The sequence below is a fragment of the Danio aesculapii genome, chromosome 20 (genome assembly GCF_903798145.1).
Source record: "Danio aesculapii chromosome 20, fDanAes4.1, whole genome shotgun sequence".
Taxonomy (NCBI): Eukaryota; Metazoa; Chordata; class Actinopteri; order Cypriniformes; family Danionidae; genus Danio; species Danio aesculapii.
This window is the reverse complement of record NC_079454.1, coordinates 17,999,976-18,016,812: the sequence shown is the minus strand read 5'-3', so window position 1 is coordinate 18,016,812 and position 16,837 is coordinate 17,999,976.

The following is a 16,837-nucleotide window of genomic DNA, read 5'->3' as shown; positions in this document are numbered from 1 at the left end:
TCAATTGTCAAAAAACATTTGAAGAAAGTGTAAAAAAAAGTTCAAGTTAAGAGTGAGTTATCTGTAGGCAAGGTCCTCCATTACTACAGTTATTGGTTGTGGATGAAATATAGGCTAAATTATAATTAAATTCAAAAAAAGGGACAGACAGAGATGTATTTAAATTTGAATGTTGTGTGATTAAAAACACAGACAGAAGTTAAACAGATTAGTTTTATAGTGTATTGACATTCAGAGAAATCACAGAAAGAGCTAATTGATATGACACGATGCATAATTGTGCATTAAACCCTTATACTCAGCAGTCTACATGTGCTTCTTGCCTCATTACAAAAAATATGCAGCGAATTTCAGAATATACATGTATAACTAACAAAACATACATTTAAGTAAACCGTATGCCTCATCAGGGGGTGAGATTTTGCCAAGTACAATGCGATCCTGGATTAACATCTATGTTGATCCTGGAACAGCATTTTTGTTTGAAAATGTAATCCATACCCATTCCAACTATAAACCCAACTATAACTGTAAATTATTCCAAAAATTAAAGGGAAACAGTAGTTGGATAACAATCATGTGGAAGTAAATAACCCTAACCATAAGTCTAAATTTAGCATAAACTGTAACCATATCCATTAATCCTGATTGGGTGATTGGAATGTTGTTCCAGAATCAACATAGATGTTATTCCAGGAACATGTCCCACTTGGTGAAATCACACTAACCATGCCTTATCAGGGTTGCACTGAATACATTTGTAATCTGTATATCCAGCATTTTGTGTTCTGATGAGCTGTTAACACATGTGATGCATGGCTGCTTGTTTCACAGAAACTCTTTACTCACAGAAACTCTTTACTCTTCATGCCTCTTGTTTTTAAAATAAAAGTCCCACATATATAGTGTTGAATGCTGTATTTACACCAGACTCATAAGAAGTGCCAAGCGCAAGTGACTTACATGTTAAGTCAATACAAAGACGCGAATAGACATGCTGCGGAGCAATACACAAAATGAAGTGGCCGCCTCATGTGTTAACCAATCAGGAGAACCTTCTTGTTATGAAAAACAAGAAGTTTTAGGTGTCCTGTGGGGAAATCATCTTGCCGTCACCGGACAACAGTTCATTCAACTGGGCTTAGCTCAGTCTGAAACACCGCTGAAAGCTTCCATCATGGAGGAGTTGATGAACTCACAGAGCTAGGTGCACCTCTGAAAGGATCTAGTGGACTCAAACATGGCGCCAAACGAATATATATGCTGTTTTTAGCTTTCCTAAAGCACATAAAGCACAGCTACTGTCTCAATAAAATCCATGTTAGCCATTAAGCAACGAAGCTAGAGTCACCGGGCAGACAGAAGCCTTACCCATGATGCGAATCCGTGTCTATTGTGAGGTGAATTTCACACTTAAATGAAACGAATTTTCATGTGCGTATGAAGTAAACTCAAAATGTTTTCGCGTCTATTTACGTGAATATCGCAATTTATTTGTGCGTTCTACATCTGGTTTGAACACAACACAATACAAGATGTGCTTAAAAATATCAGTTTGAAACATTGTGGCCAATCAAACAGCATTACGTGAACCGGAAGTTGGCTTTTATGTCAGTAATTTTTATTTTACACCAATTATCCCAAGTGCAATGTAACAGTCTGTTCATACCAATTAACCTGTTTTTACTGGGATTTTTCCCTCACAGAATTTACATCATAATGAGGAAAAAATTGTATTGGAGGCTCGCAAAATGTCATTTCCATCTACTAAACTCCTATTATTCAGCTATGCATTGGTATATCAAGATTTTCATTCTCCTTCTTTAAAGGATCATATATGCTTCAATTGATATGCTTCAAATAAATTAACCAGTTAATAAAATGTTTAGGGGCAACACAATCTCTCAGTGGTTAGCACTGTCACCTTACAACAAGAAGGTCGCTGGTTCGAGTCCTAGCTGGGTCAGTTGGCCTTTCTGTGTGGAGTTAGCACGTTCTCCCTGTGTTGGTGTGGGTTTCCTCCGGGTGCTTCGGTTTCCCCCACAGTCACTAAATTGACCGTATTGTATGTGTGTGAATGACAATGTGTGGGTGTTTCCCAGTACTGGGTTGCAGTTGGAAGGGCAGTCGCTGTGTAAAAACATATCCTGGATAAGTTGGCGGTTCGTTCCGCTGATGAATAAAGGAACTAAGCCAAAGAAAAATGAATGAATGAATGAATGAATAAAATGTTTAACTATTGTAGGTTCCTTGTTAATATTTCAATTAAATGTTTAGGAAATTATATTATTTAAAAGTTAGAATAAAAACTTAAAGTACAATAAAATAGCTGGACTACCATTTAACTGCTAAAAAGTTGCTGTGTAATGGCACATCATTTGTATATTATGAAGCTAATCAGTTATTTATTGAATGTATGTAGTTCTGTAAGAAAGGGGTGGAGTTTGAGAAACATAATTGAATTTATCTATTAATAATAAGTGTTGAAAAAAATTTCTGTACTTTCCCTAGAAAGATGCTTGTTGTTTCATGAACAGATTGAGTCATCCTGACAACCGGTAGATATGCAATTCATACTCAGGCATTCATTTAAATGTACAGGATTCCTCCCCCCTTCCTTATATGCATGTCTTACTCTGCCTTAAGCATATAAAGATCCCATAGGAGTGGAGTCAGATGCACCTGTTCTGGCACCTGTGCTAATATTTGGCCTAACGACAGTTCTGTCTTTTGCTCTCTGTATTGTTTAAATAATGTATAAGATGACTTACAGAAGGACTCAGCTGTGAGCATGTAGCCTTAACTCCGTCAAAGCATAGATGTATTGGGATAAAGATCAGCTGATCGGCAGATCATGAGTAATGAATGGCCGAGCTGATAATCTCATCGAGAGGCTGCCAGGATGATCAGATAAGAGCCAGTCTCACTGTGGGAACCCTCTCCCACCCCACAGGCTGTCTGTTATAGTAAGATATGAAACACTGGAGTTTACCATGTGAAGGGCTTAGCATGCAGAAAATGCATGCTGAGAGTTCAGGAAATGTTGTTAGCATTCCTTACCCTTCTTAAGCAGAAACATATTTTTGTAATGTTTTGGGAATTCGAAGATAAAAACCCTGCACTGGTTGTCGTTAACACTTCAGTAGTGCAGACTTCTGACCATCTGACTTGCTCATTTGAGAGAGGAAACGCACTGCGCTCCAGTCATCAAACAGCCAAATCCTCCTCCTGCTAAACTTCCCGTCCATTCCGTCAAGAAAAGTCTCTGCTTTAACCGATGGTAAACTTAATGATAAAGGGGGACCCTGTACTGATCCCGCGTGATTGAAAACCTGCTGTTTTGAAATGTAAATTCACTTAGGAAGGTGCGGAGGCGCGCAGATAAAGGGCTAAAGCTCTCCCGGGATAACTCCCGCAATTGGCGCCACTGCTAAGGCGTGTCAGGTGGCTTGATGAATCCGCAGGGATGCTGCACCTCAACACCAAGCTCTCCTCAGATCATCATCCCCTCGTCCTTATTCTGTCAACGCCATTGATGAGGCTGTCAGGGACCTTGCTCATTTGAGGAGAGCGCCTGACTCTCTTTGCATATGCACAACAAGGGGAAGGGAAGAGAGGGAGAGACAAGGCAGGTGCTGAGAGGAGGATACCATAGGGAATAGCATCAGAGGCCGAGGACATGAAGAAAATTCCCACCGGAGACAGCGAAGCAGGGGACGACGCATGGAGCCGAGAGATACCCCCTCCTAGCAGCAGGAGCCTGGAGCTTTACTCAGGCGCTGGGAAGGAGGGAGGGAAGGAGGTCGACCCGGCTCTGTAATCACAAAGTTCATGCCGAAAAAGTGGGAATGTGGAGGCGTTCAAATAAAATAGTCTTAAAACGTTTTTTTTTTTTTTTTGAGAGCAAGTTTGAGATCAAGATGAGTAGAGGTAACCGGGACTTCTCAGCCAAGTAGAGGGCGCTCAAGTCAGTCAGAATCTCTAATTAGCGTAGCAGCGGGAAAGTTCCGCAGAGTTGATACAGCACGGAGTGCGTGTGGACCGCTTTTTGCATTAATGATCTGGAACACGCAGAGCCTCGCTAAATGCACTGTGCTGCGGGGGCCGGCGTAGAGGCGGGTGGGTGTCCTGTCCCCTCTCACATCCCAGCAGGCCAGTGAGCACGTTACAGTAACAAGATCCTCCTAATTAGACCCCGACACCTCACGAGGGCCTGACATTAATATTAATCGACCTCTGTGGGTTGCGGCTGCATTTGTTCCGCATATGCAGATGGAGAGGAATCAGCCCACCTACATGAATGAAAAACGAAGGAGAACAGGAGGAAGATAAATGTGGAGAAAATGAAGAACGCAAGGGGACAATAGACAGACCACTCTAGGGGTCTCTTGGACCTAATTTTTTTTATAAGAGCTGGCTTACTTAGAGATATAAGGGAAATATCAATAGATATGTAGTGCTAATGTACAAATGTTGCTAAAGTACATTTTGCAATGTGAACAAAAACATTACAAGTTAGAAGTGTTGATGCTGTGCTGTAGCTTGGGAATGATACGGAAATATCTCATTTATTACCCATGTTATGATCAAAATATCCAAAGCACTCCGCTTTTTTGGAAATAGGCTTATTTAACTAGTCCCTTAGAGATTTTTTACAATTTTCAAGTCTATTTATCTAATCTCTGGGTCTAGCAGGAGCACTTTTAGCTTAGCATAAATAATTGAATTGCCCTGCTGACAAATCCAGATTAAACCAACCAAGGCTGGTTGGCTGGTTTTAGCTAGTTGACCAGCCTGGTTTTAGAGGGGTTTTGGCCATTTCCAGGCTGGTTTCAAGCCATTTCCTGGTCTTAGCTGGACAGGCTGGAAAATGACCAGCTAAATGACCTGCTAGCTTCTATGTCACTGATAATAATTCAGTCACACTTCAAGAATGAAAAAAGTTCACTTTAAGAATGAACAATTGATGGTAATATGCTTGAAATGTGCTGTTTGAAAGAGCATTTAGAATTTAGAAAGTGTGATCTGTATTAACATAGCTCTCTATGTGAAGCATGTAAACCTCCTTCAAGACGCAGAAACTCAAGAGTGTTGCTAAAAATACACATTTCAAAACTAGGGTGGCAAAGTTAACTGTTAACACTAATTTGGACAAAGGTGGAATTTAAATTTAAGTGAAACTAGACAAGTGGCATACTGTGATCTTATTTAATTTATTGTATTTTTTTAATAAACTAAACAGACCGCATGTGAAAAGACTACATGTAGACATAAACAATGAAATAAACACTTATTACACCTACAATAATCATGCAATGAATATCAAAGTTTTTTGTTTTTTTGCAAATTTCATCATACATTGACTATTCCCCAGTGTCTGAGAGGACTTGATTGGGCTTCTGGATTTCTCTGTAGAGGAATAAAGAATGTTATGTTTGCTCTGAGTTATCAGAACAGGGAGTGTGGAGTGTTTGGGCATGGATGACTTTTTTATGCAGTTATGGCTTCATACCTGCAACCAAGTGAATCTTGTTGTGACTGTAAACACAGTTAAGGTGTAATCACTCCAGCTGCTACAAAGCTTAGACAAAAGAAACAGGCAGGGGGTGAAGGGCTTCAAGCCATCTTTCACCCCTTTTTTATTTCCTGAGGAAGAGGTGAAACCGTGTACGTGTTAAGAAGTGGGTGTGAAAGTTCACAAAAACTAAAAAAAACTTAATGATACCTGGAGGTAAAATTAATCTTAGGGAAACAACATACTTTAGAAAAGCAATTAAAACATACACTCACCGACCACTTTATAAGGTACACCGGTACCGGGTTGGATCTCCTTTTGCCTTCAGAACTGTCTTAATCCTTCTTGGCATAGATTCAACAAGGTACTGGAAATATTCCTCAGAGATTTTGCTCCATATTGACATGATAGCATTTCACAGTTGCCGCAGATTTGTCGGCTGCACATCCATGATGTGAATCTCCTGTTCCACCACTACCCAAAGGTGCTTTATTCACCTTTCTTCCCCATGCTGATGCTCAACTTGACCATGTCTACATGCCTAAATGCACTGAGTTGCTGCCAGCAGTAACAAGCAGTTGGACAGGTGAACCTAATAAAGTGGCCATTGAGTATATACATGTAATGTTACATGTTCTTGGTTTATTTAAGCAAACAAATAATAAAAAATTATCATCAAGAAATTAGAAATAATGCCAGAATTAAAAATTGTCTGTTCCATGTAACAAAGTTGACCGAAAAACTGCATAGAAAAATAACAAAAAATAAAGATTACAATTTGTTTTATGGTGCCCATGTTACAGTGTACCTGTAATTTAATTTCTGAGTAAAATTTATTAATTACATATATTTATTATATGTTTGAGGCCAGGATGTGGGTTAGGTTTAGGAAAGTTGCATGTAGTTATGCATAACTAATATAGTAGTGAGTATATGGGACATGTGTAACAAGGACACCTTAAAATAAAGTGTTACCAAATGCAAAAAGTAATAGTTCATTCATTCAATAATTTTCCTTTGACATTGTCCCTTTATTCATCAAGGGTCGCAACAGCAGACCAACTTATCCAGCATAGGTTTTACACAGCGGATGTCCAGCTGCAACCCAGTTCTGGGAAACATCAATACACACTCATATACTACGGACAATTTAGTTTATTCAATTAATCTATAACGCATGTCTTTGGACTGTGGGGGAAACCGGAGCACCCGGAGGAAACCCACACCAACAAGGGAAGAACATTCCACTCAGAAAATGCCAAATGACCCAGTCACCCAGCCAGGACTCGAATCAGCGACCTTATTGCTGTGAGCTGACAGTGCAAACCACTGAGCCATTGTGCCACCCAGGAACAGTTCAATCAAAAGTTACATTTTTGTGGAATACAAAATATAAATCTTTGAAGAATTTTCCCACCAATCAATTATAAATAAAAAAAAAATGTATGTCCATATGAAAAATAAGTATCATTAAGACTGTAATTGATCACCATTGCAGTATTACTGATAATCAGGGGACAAATTAGTGGTGATGGGAGAGGTTTTACCCCCTAAATAATGCTTCATGACCCAATATAACATAACATAACATAACATAACATAACATAACATAACATAACATAACATAACATAACATAACATAACATAAAGGTGGTCTGCTCTAGAAAATAGTGTATTTATCTGTATCACCATACACCATAATATTAAAATAATGAGTTAATATAAATACGAATTTGACCACCCCTATAAGGGTTTAAACTATTGTCAATAATAGCAAAATCCCAGCCTACTGATTGTCCTAAAAATGCACATTTTCCTTAAAAATATACAAATAGCTTAAATTGAAAGTATGTCACATTCATAGTGTATATTTTAAAAGATGCCTCCATGCTCACACATGGAAGTAAAACAGTAACCAAGATTTATAATTATTATTCATTTATTGGTCAGCTGAAGAGAGATGCAAATGTGTCACCATTAAGTAAAATTCGATATTTTAAATAAAAAAAATAAATAATTGTCCATATTTTGAAATTCATGTTTTTATTTATGCTTTTGAATTGAATTATGGGACCTTGATCTTTCTTCCAACAACAAAAATGACTTTTAATAACATTTTTAATAGATTAAAGTGTTATATTGTCTGGGTTGATCTTGTATATTATGGTGCAAAAAATCTTGAAATAAACTGCCAGTACATTTTCTGTTTTTTTTCCAGACTCATTTCTCTATATATTATTTCTTATACATTATATTATTTCCAACTACTGAAATGTCAATAAAAGTCACTTTGTTAAACTGTAGAGTTGAATTTTTTGCATCAAAAGTGGACAGAGCAGAGATCCACAATGCAATTCACAATCATAAATAAATGAAAAACACAAAATACGTAAACTGGTAATTAACAGATATTTTTTACAGTGTAGGTCATCTGTTGAATTAGCCAATCAGAGGTCACTGTAGGTCACAATCTACTCATCACTTAAAACATTGAAAACCTTAAGGAGTTTTGATTTAATTAAATATATTAATTTGGTTCATCGAAGTATGCATAACACATACTACCAAAAAAGCCAACCCAGGCTCATTCTGAAGATGTACTGCTACATACATTTCTGGAAAGCGCCAAATGCGTCCCAGGAGGTAAGTTTTTTGCAGTTTTGTTTTTGCGAATCCCAGCCATTTGCTAAACCCAGCCAATAGTGTTTTCAAAAGCACAGTTTGACCCGCCCACCCACTTCCCTAAACCCAACCGACAGTTTTAAAAAGCAATCCAGAAAAAGAAAAGCCCTTGTCTGATTTTTACCACATTTTCAGATTTCACCACATTCTCACCCTGTTATTTACTTGTTTATTTTATTTTTGGCTTCTATTTTTGTCTTACCCACTTTCTGGAACCACTCTTCGCTGGACTTGAACCCCATCATCATAGTGAACTCCTTTCTGTGTGTCAAGTCCACTGACATACATGGAGAGCTAACTGGACAAACTGGTAACAGCGGAAAAGCCATTCATACGGAGGTAAGCGGTCAGCTGGTAAGAGTAGAAAGGTACAGCGTTATACTGCCTCGTATCGTTCGTTTTAAAGAGGAAATGCAACCTTACGTACTTCTGGCTGCATAATTCGTGATCTCCAGAAATGTATATAGGGCTACGTTTTCAGAATGAGCCTATGTTGAAAAACTGCCAGTTCTCAATGTATAATTCCCACACTGCTTTTATATCACTTAAAACTATGCATAACTAAGAGGGGGGTGTGATTTAGACTACACAGAAAAGCAATTGTTGTTATGAAGGGCCAGGCTGTTTGCCCCCCTGGGAGGTCTGGTGCAGAGAGTACTTATTAGTCTTAGGACGAGACTTTGTGGACAGATTTAAAAGCTTCAGCCAGGATCTCTTGCGTTGGTGCCAAGTTAAGCCACAGCATAATTAGCAAACCTCAGAGGAATGTTCTTCATGTGGCCCACTACAATGGCCTCTTAGATAGATGCTGAAACATGCTCTAGCACTGTCCATGCATGCACATACAGTACCACCGCAATGTGCTTCACACACTCTCTCTGTCTGCTCACACACACATACACACAGGCGTGCAGAAAGGACAATTACTCCCATTAAAGAGGCCCAGATGCTTCCTTGATTAAATTTGACCACACAAACACAAATGAAAGCAAATGAGTGCGTATGAAGGGCTCCCTGAGCATATGCTCAGCAGGCCGCATGGAGCCTGTAATAGCCTAAAAAGGAGAGTATGAAGTTCATTGGTGAATTCACATAGAGTAGATTAGCACTAAAGCTCTGAAATATACCATTGACTCTGTGGTAAGAATGACCTTAGTGGTCATTCTTATGTCTCATTTCCACTGATATAAGTTCAATACAGTACAGTGTGGTTTGGTAAAGCTTACCCTGATCAGGATTGTGTTTCCACTGCCAACACTACCCTTACTTGTTAGGTGTGGTGAACGCCATAAAGAAAGCCATTCTTATAGAAAAAAGCAATTCTGGCCATTCATATATTGTATTTTTTGTGTGTTCAAGTGCATTATTTCAAACATAGATGCCCAGGAACGCTTTGGAGGACATACAGCAGATCCTGTTCTTGCTTCTTGGCATATGACTGTTTGTCCCAAGAAGAAAACAAGCTTTGTGCCTTATTTAAAAAAAACACTTTCTGTGTTGTCATTGTTTGTTGCAAACTAGATTCCTGCAGGGGTCCTTTTTTGTAAACCCACACCCAAAAAAACTAAAAGAACACCCAACAGCAGCACTAATATCATTCTGCACACAACCCTACCCATTTGACAAACACACTGATCAGTGGTGTAGCGCAAAATGCGTGGGCCCCTCCGCAAGGGTTATAGATGGGGGCCCTAGATGAAGAGTGCCTGTAAATGCGAAAAGTTTAGTGGGTGTTTTTTTTTGGGAGGGGGGGGGGGGGGTTTTGGGGGGGGGGGGGGGGGGGGTTGATTGGGTTGATGGCGATGGCGATTTTGAAGAGCAGGGGTTGGGGTGATAGGGGTTAAGTGCTTGTACAAACCGAAAATGGGTGGGGGGGGGGGGGGGGGGGGGGGGAGAGATGACCCTAACCATATCTGCATGAGACATAGATGTGCTTGACATCATCATTAGTGTGATTTGTCTCTCTCGAAACTAGCTAGAAGGTAACACGCTAGAAGGTAAGCTGCCATCAAAGCTGTAATGCAGGAAGACCGGTAGCACCATGAGCTTAAATCTTTATTCAAGTTGTGATAAGAGGATAGAGTCAAGTGCTTGCTGTCCATCAGTTGCCGCACGATTGCCTACTATATGACCCACATTCTACCACAAATGACACGTGAATAATTATTCCACCAGTCACATAAAATAGTAGCGGTACCATCACGCGTGCAGGAATCTGTTGAACACACACAAGTAACAAATCTCTGTAAACCAATAGCATTCAGTAGTGAGTCTAGCTCCACTCTGTGGTACCAGACTGTTGTGCTACTGTAGCTTTTGAAAAGGTGCCAAAAAGTGGCATGGTAAAGGATGCTTTTTTGGTATCTTTGACCGTGGAAAGGGACATAAATGCATCCCATACAGTACGAACTGTACTGTAGAAACAGGCCACTACAGAGAGAAAAACTGCAACATTTCAAGCCTCATCCCTTGGACATACTTGTTTAGCAACAGATAGGACAGTAAACCTCCCTAGGTGAATGTAAAATGTCATATTCTAGTTGAATTTCTACAAATGGTAATACAATGGACAAAGTGACTTTGTTATTAAAGATTTTTTTATTTTTAGAAAAAAACTTGTGAAGGCCAATAAGATCAATTCATTCTAAAAATTACTTGTCCCAAGTAGGGATATTATGAAGCTGGATCTCAGCTTCTTAGGTCTTAGTCATGGAAATACCTCAGATCAGGGGTGTCCAAACTCAGTCCTGGGGGGCTGGTGTCCTGCAAACTTTAGTTCCAACTCCAATCAGACACACCTGGGCTAGCTAATCAAGCTCTTAATAGGCTATCTAGAAACATCCTTACTGGTGTGTTGAGGTAAGTTGGAGCTAAAATCTGCAGGACATCGGCGCTCCAGGGCCGAGTTTGGACACGCCTGTCTCAAATGGATAATCTGTCCATCATATGCCAATAAAGACCTGTCATTGGAGTAGTACCTTTTAAAAAAATACACACATTTGTGTATCTTTTGAAAAGACATATTAGAGTGTATGATGAGATGGATGTTACTGAATAAGCTTAGTACAATTTAGTGTATGCGTTATACAACAACTAAAAGCAAAAACTATTTATGTATTGATACTCACGGTCAGTCAAAATTGAATAACAGCATGTTTCAATGGGCAGATCAATGGGCAGAACCACATAAACTTGTATAACCACGTAAACATAAAGTTGTGGAACTATGACATTATGAGCATGTGGATTACATGTAAAGTGTATATGCAAAGCTAAGCTTTGGCATTCCTTCAAACTGGAAAGATTTTCATAATTGGGAAAAAGACATACAATCTAACAGTTCATTCATTTTCTTTTTGGCTCAGTGTCTTTATAAATCTGGGGTCGCCACAGCGGAATGAATCACCAATTTATGCTGCATATGTTTTACGCAGCGGATGCCCTTCCAGCTGCAACCCATCACTGGGAATCATTTATTTACACTCATACACTACGGCCAATTTAGCTCACCCAATTTACATCTTTGGACTTGTGGGGGAAACCTTAGCACCCGGAGGAAACCCACGCGGAGAACATGCAAATTCTACACAGAAATGCCAACTGACCCAGCCTAGGCTTGAAGCAGCAACCTTCTTGCTGTGGGGAAAACTTGCTACCCACTGCACCGCCATGCAGCCCCATCTAACAGTTCAAAGTGTAAAAGTTAAATTTTTCACTTTCAAGGTAATACCTTTGTAAACTGTTTCTCTCCTTCAAATGGATTTAAAGTTAAAGCATTTTGCAATTAGTTTTTGACATTATTGGAGCAAATGACACAGGTCTGTCAACTACAACATTTGGAATGTAAATACACTATGCATGTCAAATTAAGCCTTAGATCAATGATAAATATAAATGCAGTACACTGAAATTCTTTGAAAATATTGTTTAATTAAAGTAACAGTAACAAAGTCTTTAGATGTAAGTTGCCACATGGAAGATAGGACATTATACACTAGGTGGTTTGTGAAAAAGTCAAGATGTTTAGTTTTAGATTTAGAGAAACCTGAGAGGCATCTGCTTAAAAAATGAGATCTACAATGTTTGACAAGACATTTCTGGAACTGGCAAATGTGTGAATCTTTGTGTGTAGATGTACTGTAGAACTTGAGGGCAAGAAGTGGCTAACAATATCTACGTATTATGTGTTTTTGTTGTTTTGTGTCTTTTTCTTTCTGTTCCTCTTTTCTTGTCTGCTTTCATTTTCTTAGGTTCCAGTCATTGATCCTTTCAGCTGTCAATCACATTCACCAACTGACGTTACCTATACATCATCACCAATCAGAAAATACCACCCCCATAAAAGAGCATTCTAGACCAATCTCTTGCCACCCTGTGTTGTTTGTTCTATTTTGTTGTTTTCTTTGAATAAAACCTGTCTAACTGTGTGCCCCTTATATTGTGTTGCTTGTTCCAGTTATCTACACATGCTACTCCATCTGTCCATGTGACACTAAGATAGGAAAGAGTCACAACTTTATGAAGGCTCAAGGGATGTTGGGCCACTTACTGCAGTGTAAACTGGGAACAGTGTACAAAAACAACCATCCATTATTTACCTCTTATCCAGAGTTGGGTCATGGGGGCAGCAGTCCCAAGAAGAAGCCCCAGACTTTCATCAGCCCCAGACGTTTACTCCAGCTCCTCCAGAGGGATCTCAAGGTGTTCCTAGGTAAGCCAAGAGACATAGTCCCTCCAGCATGTCCTGGGTCTTCCTCTGGGCCTCCTCTCAGTGGGACAAGCCCAGAACACCTTTCAAGGTAGGCATCCAGGAGGCCTCCCAAACAGATGCCTGAGCCACCTCAACTGGTTTCTCTTAATGTGGAGCAGTTGCTTTACTTCAAGATCTTCCCAGGTGACAGAGCTCCTTACCAAATCTCTGTATCCTTGTCCCTCTGTGAAAGAAGCTAATTTTTGGCACATGTATCCTAAAACTTGTCTTTTCAGTCATGATTCAAAACTTGTGACCAAAGGGTAGGAACTTAGATTGACCAGTAGATTGACCAGTTAGATTGATTGAGCTTTGCCTTTTGGTTAAACTTCTCCTTTACCACAACAGACCAGTACATTGATAGACAGACTGGTGCAGTGGCAGCAGCAATGCGGTAAATCTTACGTTCCATCCTCCCTCACTCATTACATTTACATTTATGCTTTTATCAGATGCTTTTATCTGAAGCAAACCACACCCATGAACATCCCTGGGAGCAGTTTTGTTTATGTCTGTATATGGAGAAGATCAGGGGTTTTGGAACCCTTTTCCCTTTGGAATTGCAGGAATGTAAAATAGACTCCTGTCATCCAGGTTAAGCGTAAACCATCCAGGCACTGACTTGAAAATGCCCTTTTCTTTAAGCATCAATAGTTTGTGGTTGACAATATTGCACAGACAAATACAGAATAATTATCAAGGAGTTAAACCAGGATATGTTGTCTGATGTGAAAAAGTTTAAAAGACAGCTTCGCTTGATAATGCGCTGACAGAAGGGAACAGGAAATAAGAACAAAGGGAAAAAAAACCTTTGAGAAAAAAATTAGATTGTTGATGAGAAGAAAGTACTTTATGTGAATAATAAAGTAAAGGGGATTGTTTGTGAAGATCAGAGTGGATGTAACAGCATGAACTGATGATGGACTGATGATAATTGATGAACTTTGCAAAACTGACACTGTTATTGAACTAAATTGAATCAACACGGAGTGAATAATGACAACTGTCTTCCGGAGAGCTGCTTTACAGCTCAAACTGAAGTCATTCCATAATTGATGAATTTTCTAACATTTCTAACAAATAATCCCGTTTATTTCTGTGAAGCTGCTCTGAAATCGTCTGCATCATATAAAGTGCTATACAAATAAATATGACTAGAATAGATTCAGTAGAGAGTAAAGTGAAGTAATCACTTTTTACAGTGTGCAGATTTTGGAATCCAACTAGACCTAACACAAGGTCCGGGCACCCCTGATCTAGAGTTATGTCCTCAAGTCCTGTGGAACTACATTCCAGAATGTTTCAATGTTTCACTATTTAAACATCTGATTCAACTTATCAAATTTTTAGTGTTGTACATGGAGCCATCTAACAATTTATGGCCTGGTAGGGGGCATGGGCTGCAATTGAGGAAGATTGGTCAGGACCTCCCAACTCTGGCCATTACAGTGACTGCAAAATGCAATTCAAATTTATTAGCACTGTGCTTTTCAGAATACACATTGTTTCAAAGTCATACTGTTTTCTCTATGATGATTTAAATGTGCAAACAATGTCAAAATGTTGGGGAGCAATTAGTTTGAATTTGTGAGATTTGTTTGGTTGAACGAGCCGATCTTTCTATTAAATTTTATCTAAAATTGACCACTATAACTATTATATTATTAGTTATAGTGTGTAAAAAGACTTTATAATTAAAACGAGGTGCCTACTTCACACCCTCGGCTTGTTCCTGCAGCTCCAATCACCGCTCTCCCTTCACCATTCACCACTCACCACATCCGTGAATTATCACATGATTACTAATCACCTGCACCCGCAATCACCCATGCACTATATAAACTCACCTCCTTCATTCACTCACTAGCTGGAATTGAAGACAGATGGTTCTCCTCATCAGCTCCCCCTCTTTCTATTGTACTCTTCTGTGGATGCAAACACATCTGCTTAAGGGAAGTGACTAAAGCTTTGTTAGTGTAATACTAAAGATCTGAAATTTACCATTTGAACTGTGTGTGAGATCGCCCTCCCTCTGCTACACCACTTGCCTGCATCTCTCAGCATTTGTTGCATTGCACAAATAAATGCTCTTAAAGATATAACCATCTTTGTCTTCCTTGTGTGACCATGACACTCATGAACACATAGGCTGACCATGCATAAAACCCTGTATGTGTTGCACTTACATTTAAAGCTCAGTTTAGGGCTGGGTAATATGTGTATTTTGCTGGATTTAGCTCTAGCTATTATATTCTATATATTATCTATATATCTAGCAAATATATCAGTGCCTAGCTAGCCACATATTTCTGTGATTCAGATATAGTTCTATTGAGACATTTTAATACTGTTGAGTTAAGGTTGTGAATATTAATTAACATGTCATCACTTATTGTAAGAGATAATATCTGAGGTTTCTGAAAATTCTTTGGCCACATCTGAATGTTATTCTGTTAAGAGATTAAGATAATGGCTGATTTGTTCTAATTGAGAATGTGAAATTCATATCAATCATAAAAAGTAAAATTAAAAAATGGTAAAGGTAATGTTGTCTTAGTTCAGTTGACACAATATAAGTATAATGTTGGTACTATCCATAATGTAAAGAGTCCTGGTGATTCATAAATGACAATAAGAGAGATATTTGTATAGTGTGTCAAAGCAGAAGACAACAACATTACACACTACAACAACCTATACTTACCTATAAAGCTTTAAATAATCTAGCTCCTGTTTATCTAACCAATCTTCTGTCTCGCTACAATCCAACCCGCTCTTTAGGATCTCAAATTTCAGGGCTTCTGGTGGTACCTAGAATAGCAAAGTCAAGTAAAGGAGGTCAAGCCTTTTCATTTATGGCTTCTAAACTCTGGAATAGCCTTCCTGATAATGTCCGAAGCTCAGACACACTCCCCCAATTCAAAACTAGATTAAAGACCTATCTTTTTAGTAAAGCATACACTCATTGCATGACTTAGCGGTATGATACATGGATATTGTCATAAATAATGCACCTAGAAGTCGCAAATCAACAAATTCTTGTTTTGCCTCCTGGTATGAGGGCCGAACCATCTTGCTGCACAATCTGTATGGCAGTGGAGAAAGGATAGCTGGCAGAGTTGTTAAAGCACCATCTCCAAAGTGGGATCTCCAAGGCTGTCTTTATATCAAACAGAAAAAAAAACAATAATTAATCTCAAAACAAGCCCCTTATAACAAAGGTGAAATGCTACAAATTGGGATTAAAACAGAGCTGTTATGCAGGATTGTCTCACCAGATGAAATGTCTGCTTGAACTGGTAGATCCAAGGCTCTCTTCTTTTTTTTTTTTTTGCAATACGAGAGAATCCGCAGTGATGCATCTCCCCAAACCTCAAAAAGTTTCTTTGGTGTGTGGGTATAAAATACCTGTCCTGAGCAATCTAAAAATAAATAAACAAAAATACCACTTAAATCCATGTCATACAAACAGTACACTGGATTTATTAAAGGGATATTTTACACAAAAATGGAAATTCTGTCATCATTAATTCACCCTCCCTTTGTTCTAAATCTCTCCTCAGATTAACACAAAACATGATCATTCTTGGTCCACAGTGAAATTCCATAGCATTTTTTTTCTTCTGTTGAAGTCAGTGGGAACTTTTAAGTTTTTGATTTGCTTTGTCCTTTAAAGTTATCATTTGTGGTCAGCAGAAATAAATAAATAAATAAATAAATAAAAATCAATCAACAACTTGAGGGTGAGTAAATGATAAATACACCCAAAAATCAGTGAAACACCCACACACTACGGCCAATTTAGTTTATTAAACTTACCTATACTGCATGCGTTTAGACTGTGAGGGACATGCAAACTTCACACAGCAATGCCAACTGACCCAGCTCTA